Here is a 17,959-nt window from a genome sequence, read left to right as displayed (position 1 = left end):
AATTTTAAAAATTAAAAAGATCTCAAATCAACAACCAAACTGTACGCTTTAAGACACTAGAAAAAGAAGAACAAACTAAACCCAAAGCCAGCAGACAGAAGGAAATAATTCGTGAAATAAATACAATAGAGAATAAAAGAATAGAGAAAATCAACAAAACAAAAAGTCGGTTCTTTGAAAAGATCAACAGAATTGACGATCATTTAGTTAGAGTGAACAAGAACAAAAGAGAGAAGACCCAAATTACTAAAGACCAAATTACTGAAATTACTACCAACTTTACATAAGTAAGAATGATTATAAAGGCTTGTATGGAATACTATAAAAATTGTAATATAACAAATTACAAAACCTAGGTGAAATGGACAAATCCCCAGAAGACACAAACTGCTTAAATCAACTCACAAAGAAGTAATTTGAATAAAGCTATAACAAGTAAAGAAATTGAATAAATAATCAAAAACATCCCACAAAGAAAAGCCCAGGACCAGATGGCTTCACAGGTGAATTCTATGAAACATTAAGAATGAACACCAGGGCTTCCCTGGTGGCACAGTGATTGAGAGTCCACCTGCCGATGCAGGGGACATGGGGTTGTGCCCCGGTCCGGGAGGATCCCACATGCCGCAGAGCGGCTGGGCCCGTGAGCCATGGCCGCTGGGCCTGCGCGTCCGGAGCCTGTGCTCCGCAACGGGAGAGGCCACAACAGTGAGAGGCCCGCGTACCACAAAAAAAAGAGAATGAACACCAACCCTTAACAAGCTCTTCCAAAATACAGAAGAGATGGGAACACTTCCCAACTCATCCTATGAAGCCAATTTTCCTGATTTCAAAACCAGACGAAGACAATACAAGAAAACTATAAATAAACATTTATTATATAAATGCAAAAATCCTCAACAAAATAGCAGCAAACCAAATCCAACAACATATATAGAGAATCACACATCATGACCAAATGTGGTGTATTCCATGCATGCAAAGTTGCTTCAACATATGAAAATCAATTAATGTCATACAAAAGAGCAAAAACCACATGATCTCAAATAGGCACTGAAAAAAGCATTGGACAAAATCCAACACTCTTTCATGATAAACACAATGAATAAACTAGAAATAGAGAACATCATCAACTTGAAAAAGGACATCTAAGAAAACCCACAGCTAACTTCACATTTAACGATTCCCCCTAATATCAGGAACAAGACAGGATGTACACTCTCACCATTTCTATTCAGTATTATACAGGAGATTCTAGCCAGGGCAGTGAGACAAGAAAAAGAAAAACAATCCAGATTGGAAGGAAGAAGTAAGACTATCTCTCTTCAGAGATTATATATCATGTATATATAAAATCCTAATAAGTCACTAAAAAACTATCAGAACTATTAAATTAATTTGGTATGGTTTTAAGGTACATGACTAATATAAAGAATTCAATTATATTTCTATATACTATCAATAAAAATCCAAAAACAAAATTGAGAAAAGAATTCCACTTACAATAGCACCAAAAGAATAAAATATTGGGCTTCCCTGGTGGCACAGTGGTTGAGAGTCCGCCTGCCGATGCGGGGGACACGGGTTCATGCCCCGGTCCAGGAGGATCCCGCATGCCACGGAGCGGTTGGGCCCGTGAGCCATGGCCACTGAGCCTGTGCGTCTGGAGCCTGTGCTCCGCAACAGGAGAGGCCACAACGGTGAGAGGCCCATGTACCGCAAAAAAAAAATAACTAAATAAAATATTAATACATTTAACCAAAAAATGCAAAACTTGTTCACTGAAAACTAGAAAACACTATTGAAGTAAATTAAAGAAGATCTAAATAAGTGAAAAGTCATTACATGCTCATGGATTGGAAGAATAATACAGTTAAGATGGCAATATTCCCCAAACTGATCTACAAGTTCAATGCAATCTCCATCAAAATTCCAACCAGACAAGAGTGCCAAGACAATTCAAAGGGAGAAAGAATAGTATTTTCAACATATGGTGCTAAGACAACTGAATATCTATAGCAAAAAATGAGGTTGGACCCCTATCTCATACCACATACAAAATTCACAAAAGTGGATTAAAGATCTAAATGTAAGAGCTGAAACTATAAAACTCTTGGAAGAAAACATCGGAGTAAGCTTTCATGACCTTGAATCAGGCAATGGTTTCTTAAATATGAAACATAAAGCGCAAGCAATGAAAGAAAAACAGAAGACAAACTTGACTTAATCAAAATTAAAAACCTTTGTGCCATCAAGAAAGTGAAAAGAGGGCTTCCCTGGTGGCACAGTGGTTAAGAATCCACTTAACCACTGCCAATGCAGGGGACATGGGTTCGAGCCCTGGTCTGGGAAGATCCCACATGCTGCGGAGCAACTAAGCCTGTGCTCCGCAATAAGAGAAGCCACCGCAATGAGAAGCCCGCGCACCACAACAAAGAGTAGCCCCCGCTCACCGCAACTAGAGAAAGTCTGCGCGCAGCAACGAAGACCCAACACAGCCAAAAATAAACGAGTAAAATAAATAAATTTTAAAAAAGAAAGAAAGAAAGAAAGTGAAAAGACACCTACAGAACAGGAGATTTGTATCTGCAAATCATATCTGATAAGGGTCTAGTATCCAGAATATATAAAGAAATCTTACAACTCAACAACAGAAGGACAAATAACTCAATTTAAAAATGGACAAAGGAACAGATATTCCTCCAAAGATATACAAATAGCCAAAAAGCACATGAAAAGATGCTCAACATCATTAGCCATCAGGGAAATGCAATCAAAACCACAATGAGATATTACTTCATACCCATTCGGATAGCTAAAATACGAAGGTCAGATAATAACAAGTCTTGGCAACGAGGTGGAAAAATTGGAACCCTCATTTCTTGCTAATAGAAATGTAAAATAGAGTAGCCATTTTGGAAAACAGTCTGGTAGTTCCTCAAGATATTAGACCTACAGTTCTAGAGTTACCACATGACCCAGCAATTCCACCCATAGGTATATATCCAAGAGAAATGAAACATGTCCACGCAAAAACTTGTACACAGATGTTCACAGCGGCATTAGTCGTAACAGCCAAAATGTAAAAACAACCCAAACACCCATCAACTGATTAATATATAAATGTGGTCTATGCATAAAATAGAATATTATTCAGCAAGAAAAAGAAATAAAATATTGATACATTCTACAACATGGAAGAACCTTGAAAACATGCAAAGTGAAAGAAACCAGTAACAAAGGACTACATATTGTATGATTACATTTATATGAAATGTCCTGAATAAGCAAATCTATACAGAGAGAAAACAGAGTAGCAGTTGCCTAGGGATGGAGGGGATGACAAGTGGGAGAGTTAGAGGTGACAGGTAAGGAGTGTGCAGTTTCTTGAAAATGTCCTAAAATTGACTGTAGTAAGGGTTGCACAACCCTGTAAATATACTAAAAAAAATTTACACCTTAAATGGGTGAATGTATGGTATGTGAATTATAGCTCAATAAAGCTGCTACCAAAAAAAGAAAGTAGGCTGGGCCCTACGCATTAAACTTTCTAGGGTGACTGCCTACTAAAATAGAAGGCATTTTTTAATTGAAGTGTAACTGACTTACAATTTATATTAATTTCAGGTGTACAACATAGTGAGTCAATATTTTTATACATTACAAAATGATCACTACCATAAGTCTAGTTGCCATCTGTCACCATACAAAGTTATTACAATATTATTGACTATATTCCCTATGCTGTATATTATACCCCCAAGATTTATTTATTTTATAACTGGAAGTTTATAACTTTTAATCTCTCTCACCTATAAAATAAAAGATTTAAATAGGATCCAGAGTCTCCTAACAAAAATATCAAAACTGTCCAGGACACAATCAAAAGTCACTCATCACACCAAGAACCAGGAAAATCACAACTTGAATGAATAAAGACATTAACATAGACTAACACCAAGATGAATCAGATGTTGGAATTATCTGACAAGAATTTTATAGCAGTCATCATGCTTTAATGAGCAATGAGACATATTCTTGAAACAAAACAAACAAAATAGAAAATATTATCAAAGAAAGAGAAGACAAACAGAAAAAAATCAAATGGAAGTTACAGAACTGAAAAATACAATAACAAAACAAAACCTCACTGGATGGGCTCAACAGCAGAATGAATATGACAGAAGAAAGAAGGAGCAAACTTGAAACTAGAAGTAGAACATTAAGAATTACCCAATCTGAGCACCAGAGGAAAAAAAAAAAGAATGCCTCATGCCCTGTAGGACAGTAACAAAAGACCTAATATTTGTATCATCAGAGTCACAGAAAGAAAAGAGAGTGGGGATGAAAAGTTATTCTAAGAAATGGCTGAAAATATCCCAAATTTGGCAAATGACATTAACTCACAGTTCAAGAAGCTAACAGAATTCCAAATAGGATATACCCAAAAAAATCCATGCTAAGACGTACCATAATTAAACTTCTGAAAACTGAAGACAAAGAAAAAATCTTTAAAGCAGCCAGGAAGAGAGGATACATTAGCTATAGGGAAACACAAATCCCAATGACAGAAGATTTCTCATCTGAAATCATGGATATCTGAAGGAAGTGGCATTTTTCAAATGCTGAAAGTAAAGACCTGTCAACCACAAATTCTATAAAGAGACATAGCTGACAAAGTCTTAAGAAAACTAAGAAACAGGGAATCCATTGGTTTCCAGTGGTCCAGTGGTTAGGACTCAGCGCTCCCACTGCCAGGGGCTAGGGTTCGACCCCTGGTCGGGGAACTAAGACCCCAAGAGCTGCCCGGCATGGCCAAAAAAAAAAAAAAAAAAAAAAACTAAAAAACGGCAAACTACAGTTTACATCTTAGCTCTGAGGAATTATAAAATATGCTGATATTAATATATGAGCAATTACAAGTTTTTCCTATAACAGTAATTAAATATTTGAGAATTACAGATTTTCCCCCCTCACCATCACCAATGCTATTCACATAGGTAGATGGCTTTAATCCTACTTCCTTAATTCTCTTAGTTAAAAAGAAAGCTCTGGCTTCCCTGGTGGCGCAGTGGTTGAGAGTCCGCCTGTCGATGCAGGGGACACGGGTTCGTGCCCCGGTCCAGGAAGATCCCACATGCCGCGGTGCGGCTGGCCCGTGAGCCATGACCGCTGAGCCTGCGCGTCCGGCCAAAACAGTGAGAGGCCCGCGTACCGCCAAAAAAAAAAAAAAAAAAAAAAAAAAAGAAAGTTCTGCCACTGTTCAAGATCTTTATCAATTGGACAGTTTTTGTTCTAAAGATTCCAAAGCTTATAAGCCTAAAATCAGAGCTATTTGTTTAAAAGAGATATATCTGCTTCAACCATATGAAATAAAATCTATTTTAAATAGTATCTGCTAAAGAGGAAGCCTGAATGAACCTCTATAATACTGTCATAGTTTAACCATCTTAAAAGCCAAAGCATAAGAGCAAATATTTCTCTTAATGCACTCTAATTTATAGAGTGTGTGTGTTTTTAAAACAAGAATGACTGTGCAGGTATGACCAGTGACCTGTTAAGCAGCCAAAAAAGAAACAGCTGGTCAGCTTGCAAAACCGTGAATTCAGTGATCTGTTTTACATTATTTACCAACTGATTCATTCAGCCAATTTTTATCATTTCTAAAATATACCAAGTATTGTGCAAGGCAGTGATGAACAGATAAATAAGGCACTGTGATATTATACGATTTATTGTAGAATAGAACAGTGTATCAATCTTCATCCCTGGTTCCTAGCATAGAGCTCCTAAGACCCTTAAATTTCTTGATAGGGGTGAGAGGAACATCTTTTGTTATTCATAATAGGGTCCTTTCAACCACATCTGGGAAAATGGGAGCTGGTTGCCAGAGGAATCAACCCCTGACCTCTGGAAGGGGAAAGAAGCTAATAACCAGCGGCCAGTGATTTAATCAAGTATGCCTACGTAATGAAGCCTCCATGAAAATCCTAAATAAAGGGGTTGGGAAAGCTTCCAGGCTGGTGAATACACTGAGGTGCTGGGAGGATGGCGAGCCCATGGAAGCTCCATGCCCCTTCCCACATACCTTGCCCTATGCATCTCTTCCATCTGGCTGTTCCTGAGTTACAGCCTTTATAATACAGTAAATGGGTAAAGGTAAGTAAAGAGCTTTCCTGAGTTCTGTGAGCCATTATAGCAAATTACTGACCTGAGGAGGGAGCTGTGGGAAGCCCCAGTTTATACCCAATTGGTCAGAAGTACAGGTCACAATCTAGGACTTGTGATTGGTCTGAAGTTGGGAGGAGTCGTGCAGGACTGAGTCCTTAATCTGTGGGGTCTGCACTAAATCCAGGTAGCTAGTAATAATTAAGTTGAATTGTAGAATACCCAATTGTAGCCTGGAGAGTTGGAGAAGTATTTAATGTGAGGGGAAGACCTACATGTTTGGTATCAGAAGTGCTCCGAGTAGTATAAGAAACAGTAGTTTACCTTTAGGCATAATCCCAGACCTCCAGGAACTCCTAGTCATGACAAAAATGGGCCCATGAGAAATAATTTAAATAAAATGTGATAAGTAGTTTAATAGGTACATGTACAAAATATCAGGAAAGTAGGCAACTAACCATGCCAACAAAAGTGACATTTATGCTGATTTATAAAGGATGAGTTAAATGCTATATATAGTTCCTCAGGGTTCTCACTCCCTCTTAGAGCTCTCAAGCCAGTTCTCAGCCCTAGCTGCCTGTTACTGCCACATGAGAAACTTTTTTTTTCCATACACACACACTGTATTTTATTTTTACAAGAGGAGAAACATTTTTTAAATGAAAAGGTCTGGCCCCACACCAGACCAAGAATCAAAATCTCCTGGATGCCTTGATCCCCTCATCCTTAACCTTTAAAAGCTCCCCAGGTGGTTTTAAAGTAGAGCCTGGGTTGAAAACGGCCTACTCTGTTCAGGAAAAACATAACCCAGACCTCAACCAATCTTCTGGCAATGAGGAGAGAAAGAAAAGAATTTCAGGTAGGAACAATAGGATCTATGGTAGACTTAATGATAGGAAAGAAGAGGATTCTAAGGTTTCTAGGGTGAAGACCCTAAAATAGGAAGCTTGTGGATGAGCAAGATGAGGGAAGAGAAAGGAAAAAATAACCAAGTTTGAAGTACCAAGTATCCAAGTATAGTTACCCAATAGACAGACGAAAATACGAAACACCTGAAAGTTCAAGAAAAATGAGGACTGAATATACATCTTTGAAAACCAAAAATATACAGGTGCTACTTAAAGCCATGAAGGGAAGTGTACTCACACAAGGAAATTAGAGGACAGAAAAAAGAACAGAAAGTAAAACCCTAAGGAATACCACATTAATCTGAGGGAAAGCATATCAAGGCAATGTTTTGTTTTTGTTTGTTTTCGTTGGTGAAAACCTGAGCATGTGTGCAGGCTGAGAAAAAGAGAGAGAATATAGAATAGGAAAGATGTCAGTCAGCCTTAGAAAGTAACACCTTCCTCTGGTAAAAGGAAAGGAGATCAGATATCAGAGAGGTATAAGCACACAGAAAAATGACACACCCTTAAGAGTTCAGGGCTGATGCCCACCAATTTCTTCTGTGAAGTAGGAGACAAGATGAGCAATGTAGAGAAGTCAAGAGTAGGACAAGGAAAGGAGAACGGTAGAAACCTACAGACAGCAATTAGGTGTGGGTACATAAAAGGAAGCTGAGGAGTAAGTCAAAGCATCTCCAGACAGTGCAAGTGAAGTTGGGATCCAGAAGTCTAGAACAGCACCAGCGGCTGTTACACACTTTCCTCCAGCCTGCTCTGGAGACCCAAGGAGCAGAAAAAGCCGACTGTTTGATTCATCCAGGCTTGGAAACCATCAGAGCAAATGTGGCAAGAATGGCTTGAGGCCAGTAACACTGCTTTTATAATTTTAAAAAGTCAAACTTATTTTACTCTTTTTAAAAATCGACTATAGTCATTTCCTCTGAGAGCCAGAAAGGGGGACGGGGGTGGCTAATTCCTCTTTCACTCTTAGAGAACTTGTCAGAACTTCCACTCCTAAGCATTTTGGTCCCTTCAACAGTTGATTCCAAGAAATCTGAACCTGATTCCTCCCGGAAGACTCTTAAAGGATGAAAATTCACTGCAGACTGGACTATCCAGCTGGGAGATAAACATGTGAAATACTTCTTACACACAATGCTATTTCAACTAGGAGTTAGGGGCTATTTCTTCCCTAAAAAATAAAGGTTCAGCAAACACCAGATTGGGGGCGGGGTTTAAGGGGGCAATTACATTGCAAACATTGTTAAGAATACTTTACAAAGCCAATTATTATAAAACAACACATGGCACAAAGAGAGCAGAATTCAGTTCTTCGGGATGACTGCAGTAAGTAACTAACAATGTAATCTCTATCACACTTGGAGTTCACTAATTCATCCCGCCACCTCCTATACCACTCTTCAGGTAGCGCATCAATTCCCTTTGGATGCTGGACCTCTTGCTACCACCATGTGGAGAGTACAAAGGCCTGGAAGGAGGAAGATGGTAAGACGTGTGAGCACCTACCATGTACCAGGCCTACTGTGTGCCAGACTCTGGGCAATACACTTGACACGTTATGGGTGCAGCTCACTGAAAGACGAACTACGGTGTTAAAACTACAGACCGGGCATTCAGGAGAGTCGCAGTGTGTGAAGGTTTCAGTGTAAAGGAAAAGAAGTGCTAGCGACGGTGGTTGATGGAAGCGAAGGGAGAAGGGGCGAGTTGGGAAAGGAAGGCAACTGGGAGCAAAAGGGCAAAACCCAGGAATACTTGGCATGGGGGTGGGGGGGCGCGAGTGAAATGTCCAGAGGACACCGTATAGGAGGCAAGGATAGGGTGAGACTGAGGAAGGGAAGCCCGGGTATAGGTGAGGGGAAAAGTCCAATCCGGGGGGGCCAGGGCGTCTCATCCCCGGCAGGCGCCCCGAAGGACCGCGGGGTCTGGGAAACGATGCCAGCCCCGCGAGAGAGAGGGAAAGGCGCGGAGGGGGCGGGAGAGGGCGGGAGGCCGACCACGGCGGGGGCGAGCCGGGCTAAAAGGAAGCCCGAGACAGGGAAACGCCGGCGCTGGGGGAAGGGGTGGGCGCCGGGCCGCCGGGCTCTGCGCTGAGGGGGCGGAGCTGGACAACCGCCCGAGGGCAGAGGGGAGATGCAGCGGCCGGCGGCGACTGGGGCCGAGGGATGCCAGGACAGAGGCGGCCGGGACTCGGAGCTAGGTGAGCGGCGGAGGGAGCACAGCGGGGCCGGGGCGACGCTCCGACCCGAGCCGCAGCGAGCGCGGCGTCTCCCTTACCTGGGATGAGTGAGGAGCCGCCGCGCCGCCTCCCCAGCATCCTCGGCTCAGCTGCTTCTCCCAGCGCCCTAGGTGAGGGCCATTCCACCCATCCGGGAGCCCGCCCTCACCGCCAGGCGCCAGCTGCTGCCAGCCCGGCTCGGCCGCGCGGAGCTACGCCGACGCGACCCGGGCCCGCGGCCGCCTCAGCAGCGACTCCCCCAGTCGCCGCCTTAGCGCCTGCAGCCGCCCTCCTGGACGGGCGCGGGATCACACACGTGCGGCGATTGGTTGCCCGGCGCCCGGCCGGGGGATATGTCGGACTCTCTGATTCGTGGGCTCCGCTGGCTGCCTTCCCCCCCGAGGGGGGCGGGGCTCGGCCTCCCTCCCGGTCTGACAGGCGCTGAGGGGCGGGGTGGGTCTGACGTCGGGGCCGCCCGGGCGTCCCTGCGTCCCTGCGTGTGCGCGCTCCCCGCGGGGTTCTGGGGCCGCCACCTGTGTGAGCGGGTTGTTGCCGAGCAACGGTGCGCGCGACCTAGCTGGAGGCGAGACGGGGGCAGGTGGCTGTCCACCGTAGCCCCAACCTCCAGCGTGGGTGCCTTTCAGCCTTGAAACCCTGGGACAGGACAGGAGAATGAGCTTTTCCAAGAAATCCTCTCTCTGCTTGTCCTTGCTTCAGAAACCACCTCTGTGCTGTTGCTGGCAGACGAGCTTTCATCTCATTGAGGTGACCCAAAAATATAAATATCAAATTCACACATTTCATTACACACAAAGTGAGTGATAGATTCTGTCCCCACCACAGGGGCGGGGAACTGATACTTGAAAGAAAGAAGTGAAAACTAGGAAAGGAGAAAAGGGCAAAGAGATGGGGGACATTGGGGAGAGGGCTGAAATTTCACAACTGAAAAATACCCGTTCGTGTTCACAATACCTACAGGTATATCCACACGAGGTTCTGTCAAAGCAATTATTTCAACTCTATGAACATACATTGGAAAAAGCATAGGCTCAGGAATATAACAGCTTTATTCACGATGCCTATCTACCGTCTTGGAATGAGTTTTGTTATCTATAGAAAGAGGTCTGTAGAATATGTACCTCAGAGAGTTGCTGTAAAGATCAAGTGAAGTCCACACAAAAATCTGTACACAAATGTTCATAGCACCGTTATTCATAGTAGCCAATAAAGTGGAAATAACCCAGATGTCCATCAACTGATTAATGGATAAGTAAAATATGGCAAATCCACACAATGGAATATTATTGGGCCATAAAAAGAAGTGAAGTTCCGATACATGCTACAACAGGATGAATCTTGAAAATATCGTGCTAGGTGAAAGAAGCCAGTCACAAAAGACCACATATTATATGAGGCCCTTTATATGAAATGTCCGGAATAGGCAAATCCATAGAAAAAGCAAGTACATTAGTGGATGCCTTGGGCTGAGGAGATTGGGGGGAAATGGAAAGTGATTGCTAATGGCTATGGGGCTTTTGTGGGGGGAGTGATTGATGAAAATCATCTAAAATTGATTGTGGTGATGATTGTGCAATTCTGTGAATATCCAAAAAAATTGAATTGTGTACTTAAAGTAGGTGAATTGTATGGTATGTGAATTATATCTCAATAAGCTGTTATTTTTTAAAAAGAGCAAATAAGGTAACAAACCTCTGAAAGCCCCAGGCTGTGATGCCGCTCTAAGAACCAGGGCTCAGTATATCTGTTTTCTCTTTATTCAATTGGCAAAACCTTGTAAGCAGTTTGACCTGAGGAAATTTAAAGAAATACCCACCACAATATTTTTCTATGGAACATTTAAATCAAATGAAGAAGATGATCTGATTTGACCCAAGCTGCTTTGGTGCGTCAGAAATGATCCACTAGGATTACAAAGCTCACCAAAAGAAAATGAACAACGTCGGCAGGCAGAAAGCAAGAGGAAAGGGAAAGGACACAGCATTTTACAAGGTGATTCTAGATACATCTGCACCAAAAGTCGTTTGTTTAACAAGTCTTTTAACTTCAGGTAAGAGCTGTGTCCCATTCCACTCCCTGCATTCCAGACCCTTTCAGGGAAACAGCTCACCCTGACCTGCGTAATCTTGAAGCCATGGCCAGCACCATGGAGTGTTAATCCCTTAAACACAGCCCCTGCCATCGTCTCTCCACAAGCCAGAAATGCAGCTCTGAGATGACCTCCACAATACCCAGAAAATACTTCACCTACCTACAAGACCTGAAAACAAAAATTTGAGCAGCCAGGTGGGGGCCTGCTGCTGGTATCTCACATATAAACTCTGAGAACAAATTCCAAACGTGAGGAATTCAGTAAGAAGCGGGGACATGAATCCCAGTGAAGTCTGGCAGGGAGGTTGACTCCCTGCCCGTTCTGTGGCAGGATGTCTCCCTGAGCAAGACAGCTTCAGGTGGCCCAGGGACCACACTGTCTGTAAAAAAACAGCCCCAAACAAGGAGCTGCTTGATCTGAAGCAAAGCTCAGGGTCATATGGGAACAAGTTTTTCTGCTTTCCAAATCTACCCCCAACCCATATATGTTAAGAAAAAAGTCTCCAAAATATACTCTTAAGTGAAAAGAACAATGTTAAAAACAGTATATATAATATGTCCATTTGTATTTTTTTCAAGTACATACACACACACACACACACACACACACACACACACACACCCTTGTAAATTTCAGAGACAATCTCCAAAAGGATGCACAGTAAACTGGCAACAGTGGTTGTTTCTGGGAGGGAAACTGAAAAACTTGGGTACAGGAGAGGGAAAGACATTTATTTTTCACTATGTATATACTCTTTGGCACTTTTTAAAATGTTGTGCCCTGTGCTTGGCTTACCTATTTAAAATGAATAAATACATAATTTTTTTTAAGAAAAGAACTCTTTTCTGGAAAACTCACTGATCAAGCCTATATGAATATCTGGTTTATGTGACATATGTATTGCTCTGTGTCATTTAGTAAGTCTCATACTGAGTACACATACTCTGAACACTCTGGATCTATTTTCTCTCTCCCCAGCTTTACCTCTTGCAGGTGATCAGCTCAGACTCAGAGAACCTCACCTGAGGGCCTAGACAGCTTCATCCCCTGGCTGATAGACAGTTCAAAGGCTCAGAGATTGTTTCTTCCAAACAGGCTGGTAGGCCCAAGGAAAGAGAGGAAGACACCCCAGTGAGTACCCGGAAGCCACTGTCGTCTTCTAGTTCAAACTTTGCCTGGCTTCTACTTCAGGGAGTCATCTCCCAGCAAGAAGGCCTGGCTGAGAGTAAGTGAGGACACCTTCCTACAGTCATCTCACCTCCTGGAAGGAGAGTCTCCGTGCAACACACCTAAGAATGTTCAGGCTTTGAGGAGAACTGAAGAGGCAGCCCAGCACTCCAGCACTTTTATTTTGGGAGGTTGTTGGCTTTGCTTTGGTTTCTTTTTTTTTTTTTGGTTGCGCCGAATGGCTTGCAGGATCTTAGTTCCCCGACCAGGGATCAAACCTGGGGCCCTGGCAGTGAGAGCGTAGAGTCCTAATCACTGGACTGCCAGGGAATTCCCTGGAAAGACAAAAGTACAGCAGTTCCCCACTCATGGCACTTCCATTCCAGGATCTGGCATGGAGAGAGGATAGTGGTGGAGGTGGAAGGTGGATGGGATGGGGAGGATCTCAGAAATGGAAAATTGGGGAAGAGAATCATGCCACGTTCTACTTTTGTATTCTCTGTCTCAGCCCAAGGGAGCTGGAAATGAGGGTCGGGAGCAAGGGGTTTGGACGCAGATAATGGAGAGGGCAGGCTACCTTTGCCATGCAAGGGAAGGAACAGAGGTCCTTCAGAGAGCATGGACATGGCCTTGGGAGGAAGTGGAGAAGTGGGGACAAAGAGTTGTCAAGGGTAAGGGCAGAAATGGTGATGACAGAAGATGGTTGGTCAGCCTGACCCTCCATGCTGTCCCCAGCACAGGGCCTGGCACTGGTTGAATGAATGGATGGGTGAGTGAATGGATGATTAGCAAAAACTGCAGAGCTAAATAGACATTTCTCCAAAGAAGACATTACAGATGGCCAACAGACACATGAAAAGATTCTCAACATCACTAATTATTAGAGAAATGCAAATCAAGACTACAGCAAGGTACCACCTCACACCGGTCAGAATGGCCATCATTAAAAAGTCTACAAATAACAAATGCTGGAGAGGGCGTGGAGAAAAGGGAACACTCCTACACTGTTGGTGGGAATGTAAGTTGGTGCAGCCATTATGGAAAACAATATGGAGGTTCCTCAGAAAACTAAAAATAGAGTTGCCTTATGATCCAGCAATCCCACTTCTGGGCATATATCCAGGCAAAATTACAATTCAAAAAGAAACATGCATCCCTGTGTTCATAGCAGCACTATTCACAATAGCCAAGACATGGAAGCAACCAAAATGTCCATCAACAGATGAATGGATAAAGAAGATGTGGTACATATATACAATGGAATACTACGCAGCCATAAAAAAGAATGAAATAATGCCATTTGCAACAACGTGGATGGACCTATCATACGAAGTGAAGTAAGTCAGAAAGAGAAAGACAAATATCATATGATATCACTTATATGTGGAATCTAAACTATGACACAAATGAACTTACCTACGAAACAGAAAGGGATGCACAGACATAGAGAACAGACTTGTGGTTGCCAAGGGGAAGGGGGGAGGGGGAGAGATGGAATGGAGTGGGAGTTGGGGGTTAGCAGATGCAAACTATTATATAGAGAATGGATAAACAACAAGGTCCTACTGTACAGCACAGGGAACTATAGTCAATATCCTGTGATAAACCATAATGGAAAAGAATATAAAAAAGAATGTATATATATGTGTAACTGAATCACTTTGCTGTACAGCAGAAATTAGCTCAACGTTGTAAATTAACTATACTTAATTAAAAAAAACAAAAGCTGCTGCTCTCGATAAAGATGAAGGCAGCAGGGCAAAGCAGAGAGAGACACAGGGAAGAGAGTAGGAGGGCACTCAGGGTCCTGCCTGGAAGGGCAGGGAGACTGCAGGTGAGGGCTCCAGAGCCAAAGATCCTTGATGGGGAATTGAGGGTTAAACTTGCACTCAACTTGAAGCGACCCCAGAGCCCTGGCTGACTTGAGACACGATGAAACACTTACCTGCAGGCAGCATCAAAGAGCCCATGAACCGCAGGAGACGCCTCACAATTCTCTTGAAGCTTGTGGGTTAGAGGGATTTGAGACAAAAAGAAAATGGTGATACAATTTAAAGAAAAAGAGGAAAAAATGAGCATGCCTCTTTACTTTCCCCACCCCTAGATCCAGGAAAACTGGCCAGGTCAGACCGCTCAGCCACATCATCATTTTAAAATGAGAATCCAGCCCAGCCTATGAGCAGGCATTTTCCAAATGGTTACAGAATTCCTGCACCTTCCAAAAATACCTCTTCATGCAACTCCCGCCGGGGAGGGAGGGCCACATGCCCAGGCTGGAACCAACCAATTGGGCTTCCTGAGTCCAGAAGTTGCCCCCCCAGGCTCTGCAGACCCCAGATGCAGGAAATGCCCGCTGCTTCACGGGTAAACCTAGCTAGACAGCTACTGGTGCTGAGCCGAACGCTGGGAGCGAAGCTACCTCTGGTTCCACTTACAACAAAGAAGATTATATGACTTCCAGGAGGAGTTGCCAAACCTAGCTATGCAAGTAAACCACCTGTGCAGCTTTGTAAAATAGAAACGGGGCATCAGGTCAGTTTTATGAAGCAGACACTCTGGGAGAAGGATCCCCCCGACTCCCAAGGGAAAGAGATGGGGGTAGCGACTAGGAGGTGGCACTTGGGGAACTTCAGAGAGGCTAGCTGATGACATCCTGTTTCCTGACTTGGGAACTACCCGGTTTGGTCACTTTGTGAAAATTCATCAAACTATACACACAAGTGCACTATTCTGTATGTTTGTTACAATACATTTAAAAAAAAAAAAAAAAAAGCTCCCAGGTAAATTCTGCTCCCCTACCAGGCGTCAGAACCACTGAGTTGGAAGTTCAGGATGAGGGGTTTAGGTTACACAAAAGAGAGATGCTGGGTGCTTTTGAGTATTGGCTAGAGTAGCTACAGGGTCTGCCTCCATCTGAGGCAAGTCTCTGACCCTCAGAGGAGAAAAGCTCCAGGGAGGGGAGGGGCCCGGATGGGAGGTGCTCCAGGGAGCAGGCAAACCTTCTCTGCCGGTGGATGCCGACCCATGACACCAGTGCAGACTTTTCCTGGGCCCTGCCTCTTGGACAGAGCTTGCTTAGACCTCCTGTGGTCTAATTCAAGAGGGCCATTTTCTCCTGTGGCTTTGGTTTTCCCTCCCTGGTTAAAGAGGCTGCAGAGGCTACCAGCTTCTTGCCACCCTCCCAGGTCCCTTTCCTAGGTCAAGCAGCTTCTTCGAAGAGCGTGCTACTCCCAGCAGGATCTGGGGGACTCCAGCACTTGGGATTTACCAATGTCCTGCACCAGGCACTGTTCTAGGTGCTGAGGACACAGCAGTGAACAAGTCAGTCCCAGCTGACTTTATTCGGCTTATATTTGTTAACCTAAAACAATGAAAGAGCCAGTTATTTTTATCAGCAAAATGAGTTTATCAAGGAGCAACAAAGAACTGCAATTTGGGACATGCAACTGTTGCAGGAGAATAGGGATGAGAGAATGGTCATATCCCAGGTCTCGGATGAGTCCCTGGGACCGCCAAGGGAGGGTCCTTGGCTTTGCACAGGAAAGAATTTAAGAGCGAGCCATAGTTAAGTGACAGTAAGTTTATTTAGAGAGATACATATTCCATAGACAGAATGTGAAGCGTCTCAAAATGCACAATTTTTAAGAATAAGACAACAATGAAGTCTGCTGCACTGACTGACTCTTCCTTTCATGAATGATTTCTCTGTAGCCGTGCAATACTGTTTGATAGCATGTTACACACAGTAGAACTTCCTCCAAAATTGAAGTCAGTCCTCTCAAACCCTTCCACTGCTTTATCAACTAAGTTTATATAATATTCTAAATCATTTGTTGTCGTTGCAACAGTCTTCACAGCATCTTCATCAGGAGTAGATTCCATCTCAAGAAACTACATTTTTGCTCATACAGAAGCACTTCTTCAAGCATTAAAGTTTTATCATGAGATTGTAGCAATTCAGTCACATCTTCGAGCTCTATTTCTAATTCTAGTTCTCTTGCCATTTCCACCACATCTGCTGTAACTTCCTCCACTGAAGTTTTGAACCCCTCACAGTTATCCATGAGGGTTGGAATCAACTTCTTCTAAACTCCTGTTAATGTTGATATTTTGACCTTTTGCCATGAATCACAAATATTTTTAATGTTCTTAATGGCATCTAGAATGGTGAATCCTTTCCAGAAGGTTTTCAATTTCCTTTGCCCAGATCCATCAGAGGAATCACTATCTATGGCAGCTATGGCTGTATTTCATAAATCATAAGACTTGAAAGTCAAAATTATTCCTTGATCCATGGGCTGCAGAATGAATGTTGTGTTAGCAGGCATGAAAACAACATCAATCTCATTGTCCATTTCCACCAGAGCTCTTGGGTGACCAGGTGCATTGTCAATAAGCAGTAATATTTAGAAAGGAATTCTTTTTTTCTGAGCAGTAGGTCTCGACAGTGGACTTAAAGTAGTCAGTATTTGTAAACAAATGTGCTGTCATTCCAGGCTTTGTTGTTCCATTTATAGAGCAGAGGCAGAGTCAATTTAGCATAATTCTCAAGGGCCCTAGGATTTTCAGAATGGTAAATGAGCATTGGCTTCAACTTCAAGTCACCAGCTGCATTAGCCCCTTAGAAGAGAATCAGCCTATCCTTTGAGGTTTGAAGCCAGGTGTTGACTTCTCCTCTCTAGCTATGAAAGTCTCAGATGGCATCTTCTTCCAATAGAAGGCTGTTTTGTCTACATTGAAAAATCTGTTGTTTAGTGTAGCCACCTTCGTTTATGATCTTTGCTAGATCTTCTTGATAACTTGCTGCAGCTTCTACATCAGCACTTGCTCTTCACTTTGCACTTTTATACTATGGAGATGGCTTCTTTCCTTAAACCTCATGAACCAACCTCTGCTAGCTTTAAATTTTCCTTCTGCAGCTTCCTTACCTCTCTCAGCCTTGACAGAACTGAAGAGAGTTAGGGCCTTGCTCTGCATTAGGCTTTGGCTTAAGGGAATGTTGTGGCTAATTTGATTTTCTAACCAAACCAGTAAAACTTCTTCTATAAAGCAGCCGCATAGCACAGGGAGATCAGCTTGGTGCTCTGTGACCACCTAGAGGGGTGGGATAGGGATGGTGGGAGGGAGACGCAAGAGGGAGGGGATATGGGGATATATGTATATGTATAGCTGTTTCACTTTGTTATACAGCTTTGTTATACAGCTGTTTCACTTTGGTAGTTATATACAGAAACTAACACACCATTGTAAAGCAATTACACTCCAATAAAGATGTTTAAAAATAAAGAACTTCCATATCAGCAAAAAGGCTGTTTTGCTTTCTCATCATTTGTGTGTTCACTGGAATAGCAATTTTAATTTCTTTCAAGAACTTTTCCTTTGCATTCACAA

At 43.0% G+C, this 17,959-nt stretch overlaps 2 protein-coding genes across 5 annotated transcripts in view; both read right to left on the bottom strand.

Moving 5' to 3' along the window:
- Nucleotides 1-9,749, bottom strand: part of TPST1 (tyrosylprotein sulfotransferase 1) — a 117,948-nt gene extending 108,199 nt beyond the window's left edge. For all 3 annotated transcript variants that reach the window (XM_079945707.1, XM_079945706.1, XM_079945704.1), the window contains exon 1: nucleotides 9,351-9,749. The gene's annotated coding sequence lies outside the window, so the exon portion shown is untranslated. The remainder of the gene's footprint in view (nucleotides 1-9,350) is intronic.
- CRCP (CGRP receptor component) overlaps nucleotides 1-17,959 on the bottom strand; it is a 129,038-nt gene that overhangs the window by 18,210 nt on the left and 92,869 nt on the right. Inside the window, exon 7 of one of the 2 annotated variants that reach the window (XR_013831656.1) lies at nucleotides 15,952-17,662. The exons of the other annotated variant lie outside the window; for it this stretch is intronic. The gene's annotated coding sequence lies outside the window, so the exon portion shown is untranslated. Of the gene's footprint in view, nucleotides 1-15,951; nucleotides 17,663-17,959 lie in introns of those variants that run through there. 2 annotated transcript variants of the gene reach the window in all.

The sequence above is a fragment of the Stenella coeruleoalba genome, assembly GCF_951394435.1.
Source record: "Stenella coeruleoalba genome assembly, chromosome: 15".
Taxonomy (NCBI): domain Eukaryota; kingdom Metazoa; phylum Chordata; class Mammalia; order Artiodactyla; family Delphinidae; genus Stenella; species Stenella coeruleoalba.
This window is presented reverse-complemented; position numbering and strand designations above follow the sequence as displayed.